This window comes from Ranitomeya imitator, chromosome 4, assembly GCF_032444005.1.
Source record: "Ranitomeya imitator isolate aRanImi1 chromosome 4, aRanImi1.pri, whole genome shotgun sequence".
Taxonomy (NCBI): domain Eukaryota; kingdom Metazoa; phylum Chordata; class Amphibia; order Anura; family Dendrobatidae; genus Ranitomeya; species Ranitomeya imitator.
The window spans coordinates 43,593,541-43,607,248 of record NC_091285.1 but is presented as its reverse complement, the minus strand read 5'-3'; positions in this window follow the sequence as shown (position 1 = coordinate 43,607,248).

Here is a 13,708-nt window from a genome sequence, read left to right as displayed (position 1 = left end):
ATCCTCACCATAAAATCCAGCACAAGAAGTATAGGAAAAAAGCATCATGCATTTTGGAAACCAGTCCAGTAGACCAATGAGATTAAAATAGCAATCTCTGCCACAATGATCAAAGGTATGTGTGGAGAAAAAAAAGGGCACAGAATTTCAGGAAAATAACATCTCACCAATCATTAAGCAGGGGGGTGGATCAGTCATGCTTTGGGGTTGTGTTGCAGCCAATGACACAGGGAACACTTCATGGGTAGAGAAAAGAAAGGATTGAATGAAATTTCAACAAATTCTTGATGCAAGCATAAAACTATCTGTAAAAAAGCTGAAGTTGAAAAGAGGTTGGCTTCAACAAATGGATAATGATCCTAAAAACATGTCAAAACCCACAATAGATGACCTCAAAAGGCGCAAGCTAAAGGTTTTACAGTGGCCTCACAGTCCCCTGATCTGAACATCATTGAAAATCTGTGGCTAGACCACCAAATAGCAGAGGATGCAAGACAACCCAGGAATCTCACAGTACTGGAAGAATGGATGAAAATCCCTCCAACAAGAATTCAAAGACTCCTGTCTGGCTACAAAAAGTGTTTACAAGCTGTGAAACTATCAAAAGGGGTTGCTACCAGGTAATAACCATAACTCAAACTTTTGCATCCGACTATTTTACTTTTTGCAATTTTTAAAATGTACAAAAATGACTTTTTTTTGCCTTAAATACAAAGAAAATGTGTCATCTTTAACTTTAGGGCTTTCAGAGATAATTTCATCTTCATCTTGCTTTAACTGTTTATAATAACGGTAATTTTGACCAGGGGTGCCCAAACTTTTACATGACACTGTATATTTCTTCAGTTGTACACTTGCAGTAAATAAGGCAGATTAGCTTTGGTCTACTCTTGTCTACACTCTGAGCACAAATTTTTCCCAGAATTTTACAATAAAATCCATTATTTCGGATTGTTTGCTTTGTTTTACTGGATTCTGAGAGCTAACCCTTTAATGACCACCAAAATGGCGCATGTCAGGGGGCCTTATTCCCTCATTGCTGTTTTAAAATGGAAATCGGGAATAAGGGTGAAGCGCCCAACAGCGACGGAAATTCTCCTGGGTTTGAGCTATGGAGGGTAGCTGAGACTCTGGAGAACATGATCAGGGCATGTTTTTCCGGTCCCTGATCTTGTGATCATCGTTATTCAATGAATAATGGCAATCACGTAAAAAGAAAAAAAGTGTGCCAGCCATTAAAAACCTTTCTCTCTCTCTCTTCTGACATGATATACATGTCAGAGTAGAGAGAAATTAGGTACTTAAGCCCCCCACCCACCTCCGCCATCCCCCGATTCCTCGACCTGTGACAACGGAGAAAAAAAAATGGCAAAGGCATGCGCAGTGTGCCCGGCGAGATCTGCTGCCTGGCACCCAGGAGCAGCAGATCAGTGACCTGTCAGACGCCATACAGATGAATACCTAAGCAGAGCACCACATTAAGACCCCCAACAGGCCGCCCTGGTGCAGGAGCATATCATTAACTCAAGACTAAAAATAAAGATTACACAAGAACCACAAGACGGATTTCATCACCAGGTATCATTGTAATCAGTATAACAGCGCCAACCTGACACTGTGTGTAGGTTACTGCGCACAATCCTGCTGACAGGTTCCCTTTAATATAAGAAAGCACAGGGGATATTTTTATTATTATAATGAGGTACAGGGTCATTATTACAAAAGGTCATGAGGGAGCATTATTAAATAAGGTACAGGGCAATGAGGTATCACAGGTTGTGGTTTGTGTAGAGGTGATAGAATGTAAGGAGGGTCCTGGAAAATCAGTAAAGTGACGATGTCTGTGTGGGGAGATGGTGATCATGTGCAGTGACGTAACTTGGACAACATGGGCCCCAAAGCAAAAGCTCTAATGGGGCCCCCAATTATTGCAAGTTTTTAATAGCATTGGTCTTTTTATATAGGACAAAGGTACTTTTTACGGCCCCCAGGGCCCGAGTGCAATTGAAACCCTCGCACCTCTGTAGTTATGCTCCTGGTCATGTTTCCACGAGTATGAGATTAGCATACATGCGGTCACGTGCTGACTAGACGTGCACAGCCTCGCTCAATACAGGTGAAATTAGCAAAGCCGAGTACAATTAGTCAGATTGTGTCCGATCCAGCGATGACCGCGGGTGATCAGCGACCAAAAAAAAGGTCCTAATCATTCCCCAGCAACCAACGATCTCCCAGCAGGGGCCTGATCGTTGGTCGCTGTCACACATAACGAGATCGCTAGCGGGATCGTTGCTACGTCACAAAAAGCGTGACGTTGCAACGATATCGTTAACGAAATTGTTATGTGTGAAGGTACCTTAAGTATTCGGGTGTGACAATGCACTTACAGCTTCTCAGCCCCCACTGCATGCCTGAACTAGGAGCACCCCCTCTGGATGGTTGTTTGCTCTTGTTCACTTGTCTCTGACCTGTTGACCAGCCAGGGGTGGTGCTCCGAGTTCATGCATGTCAATATGAGTGATAAGGAAAACTCAGGCAATCTGGCTAACTTACATGGGCAACCTATCTCTAGTTTACACAGGACTGACCCTGGGCACTGATCACATGGGACACAGCAATTTGTGCGAAGTCTGCACAATTTTGTAATGCAACGTAAATACATGACTGTAATACAGAAAACATTGATACCTTTGGTGAAGAAATCCGCTTTGTGGTTCTTCTTTAATCACCATTTGAGTTTTATACTAACTAGACTTCGGTGCACAGGGGCCGGACCGTACACGGGGTCTTCTCCTCCTGTGATTCCCCAGCCCACCTCCAGTCTTTGAATTACAGGTCACTCCTGAGATTTCAAACAGAGGAGTCAGGTGCATTTATAAGGACCCTCACCGTCCAGAGCTGTGTGCTTGGTCAGATGCCATGTTATCTTTTTGTGTAAATAATGTAGCGGTGTAGCTAACCACTGATATATGAATGTGTTACGTGTTACAGCAGAACTAGTGTTCACCTTTACAGCTCTGCCAATGCTACAGCTCTGCCAATGCTACAGCTCTGCCAATGCTATAGCTCTGCCAATGCTACAGCTCTGCTAATGCTACAGCTCTGCTACTCACCAGAACTGTCACTCAAGGAGAAGTGCCCGCCCCCACAGAAACCAGGAAGTAAGAGGACTGGAAAGTTGTGTGCTGCTGAAGAGACAAATTCAGAATAACCTTTTAATGACCCCTTATTTTAGAATTACTAATGAGTTTTTGGGGGCAGACATGTCAAAGGGCTTATTATACAGTGGAAACAGTCAGCAGGGGGGCTCTGCAAATATAGAACAAGAACCCTATCCTTTGTGATTAGTTGTAAGTGTAATGTTATTTGTAAAAGAGTTCCATTAATAGGCAAAGCAGAGGCTGTTTCTCATAGTGGCTCAGGTATTTAAGGCGTTGGAACACGTAGAACTTTCTAATGGTGTTCTGCTGGGTTCCTCAGGGGCGGGGACCTACAATCTGCCTCGGGCTGGGGTGCTTGGTAACATCAAGGGGTTCCTCATGATTGGGATTAAGTCAACTTTTTTATCCGCTTGCTTACACTGTTGTACTAACGTTTTCTATGTCCTTTGCCTTATTTCTCAGGAAGTACCTGACACGTTCGGATCGTACAGCGCTGACGCCTCTTCATTGTTTCTGTCTCAGTTGACACTGGCAATGATAAAAGTAAGAATATAAGGAGGTGTGAGTATTGGCATGCTATTTTTTCTTTCCCTCCTTCCTCTTCTGAGGTTCTGCATCCACTGATCAGCCGAGGTCACACCTACTGCCATGTGTAGAGAAGGTGACCGGCTGGGAGCGAGGATCCTCCATAGTCTGATCACTGCACACAGACCCGGTAGGACCCGTCTGCCGGCCCCACGATGGATGCTGGAAGGTAACGAGTCCTAAACCTGTGTAACTCTGTGTTCACATGCAGGATTTTTATTTTATTTTTTTCTGTACCTTGTCAGTGTTTTTTTAGTTACAATTTGTACAGTTGGATATTCGACAAATTTTTCGTGAAATGTTCATTTCAAAAATGTGTTTTTCTATTTTGGCATTTTAGAGGTTTCTTTTTAGGGGGAGAATGGACCAGTGGCATTTTTTATTTTTAAAGCTGCATGCTCCGAGTATGGTTTTTCTGACATTTACAGACATTGATTATAAGTATTTTTTTTATATATATATATTTTTGTGACTTAGTTTTTCTTTTAAATTCATGAACAGCATGAATAATAAACGTAGTCTACATGTGAACAGGCACATACTGCCAGGTGAATAATGGCACAGCTCCCCATTAAAAAAAAAAAAAAAATCTTTGGACAATTCTATCTTGTTAGTAGGGAAGCATCATGGACAAGAGAAGAATGAGATCTGATTGTGTGTAGAAACGATAAGACCGAGCCGGGACTGTATGGCACAACCCTAGTAGACCACGTGTGCAGTAATGGTGACTGCAGCCAGGATTCTTCTCCCACTGAAGGGGCCGCCATCGCTGGGAGCGTGTGGATGGGGATGGAGTGAGCGACCAAGATTGGAGAAACTTGGAATATTACATTCAAAGATTTCTCAAAGATCCCAATTTTTTATAAAACCAATGATTCTGGGGGCTCTATGGCCGATTTGTCAGTTTGAGCAGACATATGTATTATCTCCTCCTTATTGGGGTGTCGGGCGCAGCTTAAACTGCAACAGAACGCAATGTACAGATGTAAATAAATAGGTTCACACATTTTTATACCACTATTTACACACTGTGTCTGAACTGCTGATAATTCTGTATGTGCTGGGATCACTTCTTTTTTTTAAACGTAAACTTTTTGAAGGCAATGTGTTTTTTTTTTACGGAGCCAGCAGTGTAACAATGTCCTATGTGACATTTACTCATAATGGGAATCTGTTAGCAGGTTTTTGCTATGTAATCTGAAGGCAGCATAATGAGCAATGTGCTCCAGCGATGTATCACTTATTAGGCTGTGTGCTGTTTCAATACAATGAGTGTTTTATCAGCAGGAGATTATCAATGCCGAACAAGCTGTCTCATGAATCCTTGTTCAACACCTCCCCCAGCACTGATTAGCAGCTCACTGTCAATATACAATGTACATAGAAAGTTGCTAATTAGTGGTGAGTGTGAGGGCAGCTTTCTGAGCTCTGCTACATCTAAAAACTCTGATTATTCCTAGTGTTTACAACATTATAGCACCTATTCCCTTATTGTCTCAGTAAGGGAACTTCTATTTTGATTACTTTTGTATCTGAGATTCGGATCATGCTAATTACTAAACAGCAAATCTTACTAATTTGAATCCTAAGTCCCTCTTTTCTTTCTGTACCTTTCTTACTAATTTTATTCCTGTATTTTATCATGTTTATTGATCTAATAACAATTAATATATATTTTTTTTCAATTATTCATCTAGCATCACTCCTTTACCCTTTGGTGAATTATCCTTAGGATGTTGTGTGTATTTTGAGTTTGGGAGGTGGGCACCTAATTCAATAGGACCAAGTTATGTATTAACTTCTGCATCCAGTAAACTAAGTGATACATCGCTGGAATCAGGGTCTCTTTCTTTACATTATGCTGCTCTCAGATGAACTATAAAAAAACTATAAAAAAAATTGGTGACAGATTTCCTGTAATAACCCCATAGACGTTAGATGAATCCCTGATTCTCGCGGGATCGGACGACCATCTGATCTGTTTCGAGACTCCCAACTCTCCTCAACAGATGATGTCAGGGGTGAGATATTGTAAAGTGCTGAAAAGCGGTAGTCCGGTTGCGCTCTGGCACTTTGCAGACAATGGTTGACCCTACAGTGTGCTGTAGGGTGCGGGGTGCATCGCTCCAGGCTTCCATCCTCAGGAGCCACAATGCAGGCGACACCAGGGTCAAGGAAACAGTCAAACTTTTACAGTCCAAGTTCATCAGGTGGGAGAGGGCACAGCAATGCTGACTTTCTTCCTCCTTAGTATTATTTTATTTTACTCACTTATATAGCACTATTAATTCCAAAGCGCTTTACACACATTATCATCACTGTCCCCATTGGGTCTCACAATCTAGATTCCCTATCAGTTTGTCTTTGGAATGTGGGAAAAAACCGGAGAACCCAGAGGAAACCCACACAAACACGGGGAGAACATACAAACTCCTTGCAGATGTTGTCCTTGGTGGGATTTTATACCAGGACCCCAGCGCTGCAAGGCTGCAGTGCTAACCACTGAGCCGCCATACAACTCCTATTTTATTCTGCCACATGTTAATTCTGTACTTCCCCCAAGCCCACTGAATCCATTAGTAGTCCACTCCGGCAGTGCACCCGGGTCCAGCCACCTGCCCCTCATGTAGCTCCATGTCCACCAACCTGTGGTCGGCGCTCATAGCACGTCAGCATTTCTGCTACACACAAGCGATCTGATCATCGCCACTATGTAGCAGAGCCGATCGGGTTATGGCAGCTTCTAGCCTCCCATGGAGACTATTGAAGCATGGAAAAGGTAAAAAAAAAAAATGTTTTTAAAAATACAAAAAAATAAACAAAATATAACAGTTCAAATCACCCCGCTTTTGCTCCATTCAAAATAAAACAATTAAAATCAAACCTACACATATTTGGTATCGCCGCTTTCAGAATCGCCCGATCTATGAATATAATAAAAGAATTAACACGATCGCTAAACGGTGTAATGAGAAAAAAAATTCAAAACATCAGAATTACCTTTATTTTTGGTCGCCGCTACAGTGCAATAAAATGCAATAACGGGCGATCAAAGGATCGTATAAATAAAACCATCAGCTCAGCACGCAAAAGATAAGCCCTCACCCAACCCCAGATCACAAAAATTGGAGACGCTACGGGTATCAGAAAATGGCACCATTTTTTTTTTTAAACCAAAGTTTGGATTTTTTTTTACGACATAGCCATTCGGCTATGACAACCATAGAGGTCTGTTGGAGACCTCTGGTTGTCATGCCAACCCATCAGTGACCCGCGATCATGTGAAGGGGTCACCGATGGGCAGGAGTCCTGGCCGCCTGTGACCAGAGGGAAACTTTCAGCTTCAGAAAGGTGAGGGATATTGTTGTTTTTTTATTTTTGTTTGTTTATAGGGGACAGATGCTTCAGGGCATTGGGTGTTAAGATGAGTAATGTGATTTTATTAAATTTTATTTTATTCTTCATTTTACACTTGAATAGAGATGAGTGAATTTGTTTGAAAAACGTTCGCCTATCTCAAATTCGGCATGAACGTTGCACATTTTGATTCGTGTTCGGATTCTCGAGTATTTTCCTCAAAATTGGCAAAATTTGTCCAAAGTTCAATAAATAATTGAGCCTCCACTAATGCTTTTGTTAGGACTTTGTCTAGGATAGTGGTGCTGTATGTGAGGGGGGTGAGAAGAGGTTAGAGGAGCGGTGGACTGTTACGCTTCTTTTTTTTTTTTTTTTTAAATTAACTTTATATGTGCACATTCCAGCAGCCAATCAGGGCTCAGTATCCATCCAAAACGTAGAGACATAAGGTCATTGGCTACCGAAGTCACACGTCCCTCTCCCAATAATAAGCGGACATGAGGCTTCGGCGCCACTTTGTGTGTGAATGTGACACCGTAGTGAGGCTGCTGCAAGTAGTCCTAGTTAGCTAGACGGTTTACTCTCCGCTAGTTCAGATAGGAGCCTGTGTCAAATTGACCTTCCAGCATATCAATCCTTTGGGCTAATTCTGTGGTCCCGCCACCAGTCCACATTTCAGCACATCAATCCTTAGTGCTTACCGTGTGATCTGGCCAGGTGCGGCAAAAAAATGTTAAGGAATAAGATTGCTTTCCAAAATAGTTGTTAATATTTTTTTTTTTCATTTGGAAGAATAATCATCTTTATAATCTTTATTTTTATATAGCGCTAACATATTCCGCAGCGCTTTACAGTTTGCACACATTATCATCACTGTCCCCAATGGGGCTCACAATCTAGAATCCCTATCAGTATGTCTTTGGAATGTGGGAGGAAACCGGAGTACCCGGAGGAAACCCACGCAAACACGGAGAGAACATACAAACTCTTTGCAGATGAATGCAAATAAATGAATAAAAGAGAAATTAAATCAATATTTGGTGCGACCACCATATACGCAATGAATCAAGAACTCCGCCTGGACGTTCACATGAGTCTGTGGAACCGACCTTATAGCAGCGGAAGGGTTGGGGATTTAATGCTGTATGTTTGGTTTGGGCAGATTGGGAGGGGGAACGAGGTGTGGAGGGTTAAGCAACCAGAATACAGATGGTTATATATAAGTGAAAAATTATAATCTTGTCCAGGACTCAATCTCCAAATTTTTCAAGTTAAAAATGAGCTTTATTAATCCATTAAAAAGATAAAAAAAACCACAAAAGCCTAAAAGCAGGACATCCTGTGAAAAATCATATGCGTTTTAAACCTAGAAATATGTATGGTTCTTAGGCTGTGTGCACGCGTTGCGGTTTTTTTCGCGGTTTTTTCACAATAAGGGTATGTGCACACATAAGAATTTCTTGCAGAAAATTCCCGAAGAAAACCCGACATTTTCTGCAAGAAAACCGCATGCGTTTTTTTTTTTTTTTTTTGCGTTTTTTTCCGGAGCTTTCCCAATGCATTATACAGCGGGAAAAATGCAAAAAAAAACCCACAAAATTAATGAACATGCTGCGTTTTTTACCGTGATGCGTTTTTTTTTCGTGGAAAAAAAACGTATCCTGTGCACAAAAATTGCAGAATGCATTCTAAATGATAGGATGCATATGTATGCATTTTTTATGCGTTTTTATCGCATTTTTATAGCGAAAAAACGCAATTTGTGCACACAGCCTAAAAATGCGATAAAAACACACAAAAAAGGCATACATATGCATCCTATCATTTAGAATGCATTCTGCAATTTTTGTGCACAGGATGCGTTTTTTCCGCGAAAAAAAAAGCATTGCGGTAAAAAACACAGCATGTTCATTAATTTTGCGTTTTTTTTTCATGTTTTTCCCGCTATATAATGCATAGGGAAAGCTCCAGAAAAAAACGCGAAAAAAAAAAACGCGAAAAAAACGCATGCGCTTTTCTTGCAGAAAATGTCCGTTTTTTTTTTTTCAGGAATTTTCTGCAAGAAATTCTTACGTGTGCACATACCCTTACTCATGCATAAAACATTACAGTTTCTGTGCGCGTCCTGAGAGTTTAGTTTTTTTTTTCATCAGGTGAGCTGAACATTACTTTTTTGTGATAAGTTAGACATAAGTTCCTGTCTAAACGAGCGCTAATTAATGCTATTCGCAGGAAGATGTGTGTAACGGGGTCTACTGTGCTGTAGTACCTCTTACAGCACCCCCCGTGTTTCAGGAGGTCCACTCCGCTTCTGCTGGACTCTGAATGAAGGACGCTGGCTAGAGTTTCTTGATTACATGGGAGCATATAAAAGCTGACTGCTACTCCAGGTATTTCCAGTCTAAAAGAGCACACTTTATTTACAACACACAGAATATATAACGCAGATACACAGGGCAGGCAAATATAAAAAACAGGCCAGACATACATTACAATAGCCGCAGGGGGCCGGAGCCTGCTAATATTTACTGTGGGAATTACAAAGGTGGGGGAGGTCAGAAAGAGAATATCTTGTCCAGGGGCGCAGCCTGTGGACTGATGCATTTCACATGGAAACTATTATACATAATATATATATAGCATAACATATTCTTGGTGCTGGGGGTTCTGTAACACGGCTCCCCTTTTCAGCGACGCGATCGGCATACACAGTCTGATCCTTAACGGATCGGTTTGGGGATGACCGAAGTTTATGGGGTTGGTACAAGTTCCGTTTGTCGACTTAGTCCATCGGCATTACCGTTTTATTTGCCGGGTCTGTAGTGGATGGTGAAGTCCAGAGGTTGTAGGGCTAAACTCCACCGCAGTAATCTGGTGTTGTCTCTGGAGACCCGATTAAGCCAGACTAGGGGATTATGGTCCGTTAGGAGGGAAAACTGTCGTCCATACAAATATGGTTGTAACAAGCCGCTCCTTACGGTCGGCCACACTGGGATTATTTCTGTCGTTGATCTGAACTCCTATTGGGGTCCTTTATGCTGTGATTTCACTTGTTTCTGCATCCACTGTCTGATGAAGGTCATAAAGACCAAAACGTTATGATGAATTATAGTTGGATCATTAAATAAACAAATCTTTCATGATTTTTGAGTGCCGGATTTTTTCTCATTATATTGAATAGGGGTTGGCATCCCTTCTCTGAGCACCTGATTAAAGGAGTGACGTGATTGACAACTTATATGTAACTTTTTGAGTGCCCATACTATTGCCAGGCACTCCTTCTCAATGGCCGCATAGCTTACTTCACGGGGCAGTAGTTTCCGACTCAGGTAAGCTACCGGGTGTTCTTGGCCGTCCGGCCTGACTTGGCTTAGTACTGCCCCCAATCCAAACATAGAAGCGTCTGTGTGAACAAGGAAACGTTTAGTTGGATCTGGTGCGGCCAATACAGGGGTATTGGTGAGGGCGTCCTTTAGTTGGCGGAAGGCTTCCTCACACCCTGGGGTCCAGGTTACTTGGCGGGGTTGGTTCTTATGGGTCAGATCAGTGAGGGGCTTGGCCACGCTGCTGTAATTGGGAAGGAATTTCCTGTAATACCCCGCTGTCCCTAGAAACGCCATGACCTGGGTTTTAGTGCGTGGGGTGGGCCATTTGGCTATGGCCTCAATCTTGGCTGGTTCTGGTCTCTGTTTCCCACTTCCCACCCAATGCCCTAAATACTGAACCTCTGCTTTGCCCACGTGACACTTGTTTGGGTTCAGGGTGATTCCGGCCTTGTGGATCCTGTCTAATACTGTCTCTAGGTGATTTAGATGCTCTTCCCATGTCGCGCTGTAGATGGCGATGTCATCCAGGTAGGCACACGCATAGTCCTGGAGACCATCTAGAAGCCGGTCAGCCAGCCTCTGGAAGGTCGCCGGGGCAGTCTTCATCCCGAATGGCATAACTCGAGACTGGAATAAGCCAAACGGGGTGACAAATGCCAACTTGGGAATAGCATCAGGACTAAGGGGAATTTGCCAGTAGCCTTTGCATAGATCGATGGTGGTCAAATACTTTGCCCCCGCCAGCCGGTCTAACAAGTCATCCACATGTGGCTTGGGATACCCATCCGTCACTGTTTTCTCATTGAGCTTATGATAGTCTACACAAAACCATGTAGTCCCATCCTTCTTGGGCATTAACACTACGGGGGATGCCCAGGGACTATCTGACTCTTCAATGACCCCTAAACGCAACATCTCTTGTATCTCTTGTCGCATCCCTTCAAGTACAGACTCAGGGACGCGGAAGGGGGGTTGTCGTAGGGAGGTCTGATCCTGGGTCTCAACCTTGTGTTGTGCCAGGTGAGTGTACCCGGGATTCCCTGAAAACATCCTCTGTCACTGCCTCAACAACTCCTCTGCCTGCTGTCTCTCCCAGGGACCTAAGTCTTCACCCCAGTGTACCTGGTCCCATGTTTTAGACTGAGTCCTCTCCCCTAAGACATTAGGCAAGGGAAGTCCGGCTAAATCCTCTGCTTCAGGTGCACAGATGGCCACTACCTCTTCAGGGCGCTCCCAATAGGGCTTCAGCATATTCACGTGGAACATGCGGATAACCCTGGGGTTGTCACAATCAGCGACATTATAGGTGGTGTCGGCTATTTTCCCCACTACCTGGTAGGGCCCCTGTCAAGCAGCTTGGAACTTGTTCTGCCTAGTGGCCTCTAACACCAGGACCTTCTGCCCTATTTCTAAGGTACGCTCTCTGGCCCTCCGATCGTACCATATGCGCTGGCGCCGCTGGGCCACCTGCATGTTCACGTACAGCCTGGGTCAGCTCCTGTAGGCGGTCCCGGAATTCCAGCACATAGGGTACAATAGGAACCCCTTCTATGATGCCCTCCCCTTCCCAGTGTTCTAGCACTAAGTCTAGGGGTCCCCTTACCCGTCTCCCGTATACCAGTTCGAATGGGGAGAACCCCGTGGATTCTTGGGGCACCTCTCGATAGGCAAACAGGAGGTGAGGCAAGAATTTCTCCCAGTCCCTGTAGGTCCTGGTAAAAGTCCCAATGAGTTGTTTTAACGTCCCGTTAAAGCGTTCACACAACCCATTGGTTTGCGCGTGGTACGTGGCGCTTCTAATGGACTTTACGCCGCACAGCTCCCACAGTTGGTTGGTCACCTCTGCTGTAAACTGGGTACCCTGGTCTGAGATAATCTCCCGGGGAAATCCAACCCGTGAGAAAACCTGGAGCAGGGCAGCTGCCACCGTCTCTGCCAGTATGTTAGGTAATGCAACCGCCTCTGGATACCATGTGGCATAATCTACCACTGTCAATATATAACTTTTCCCTGACGGACTGGGTTTGGCTAACGGCCCTATCAGATCGACTGCTACTCGGCTAAATGGTTCCTCCACAATGAGGAGGGGGCGTAATTTGGCCTTGCATCGATTTTCCCTCTTGCCAATGCGCTGGCAACTGTCACAGGTCTGGCAGTATTGACGAACATCATAGGTTACCCCACGGCCAAAAGAAGTTTTGTGTCAGACGATGCCTGGTGCGACTGACGCCGAAGTTCCCGGCCAAGGGTATGTCATGAGAGATTCGCAGTAACTCCTGCCTATACTTCTTGGGAACGCCCAGCTGTCGTTTGATAGTGGGGCTCGTCCCTGTGTGGTGCTGCTCTGTGATCCGGTAGAGGAGTCCCTGCTTCCATATAAACTGTTCCCCTTCCAGTACCCCTCTCCCCTCCTGTGCCTTCCCACGATATCCCTCCAATGAAGGATCCTCAAGTAACTCCCTCTTAAATTCATCTGGGGTGGCCCAAGAAATGTGTCTGGCTATGGGAATACGTGTAGGGCTGGGATGTCTTACCTGGGCCTCCTCTGAGTGTGATTCCGCCTCCGCAGGTCGAGCTTGTCTCTGGGTGGTCACAGAATATGTCTCAGCCAGAGGGGCAACCGAGAAGGCAGACAACATGGGCCCCAAGTCATTTCCCAGCAAAACGTCTGCAGGCAAATCCTCCATCAAGCCGACCTCAACAAGGCCATCCCCAACTCCCCAGTTCAGGTGAATCCTGGCAGTGGGCAGTTGATGTATGGCTCCCCCTGCTACACGGACTGCCACTGACCGGTCCGTCTTCTCTTGTTCCCGGACGAGATGAGGCTTCACAAGGGTCAAAGTTGCTCTGGAATCTCTTAGTCCCTGCATGCGTTTCCCATTAACCCACACGACCTGTCGATTCTGTTGTCGATTATCTGCCGGGGCTGCCTGCACGGGGTCTACTTCATGCAGCACTTCCTCCATGTCTTCCACCCCTTGGTTAGTTGTAGCCCCCAATGCCGGGTCAGCTTCGCCTTGGTAGCAGTGTACAGCGGCCCGGCGGAAGGTAGCTGTTCCCGCCTTTGACCACTGGGTATGCTGAGTCCGGTTGGGACATTGTCTTTGCAGGTGGCCCAGCTGACGGCAGGTGTGGCATCGCACCCCAGGGGAACTGTGGTAGGCCGGATTTCTAGCTGGTCCCCCTACAATCTTCGGTGGTTTGGGGCCCTCCAGGTCCATAGGCGGACCCCTAGTTACCATCTTTGATCCGGACAACTGAGGACTCCTGGCGTCATAA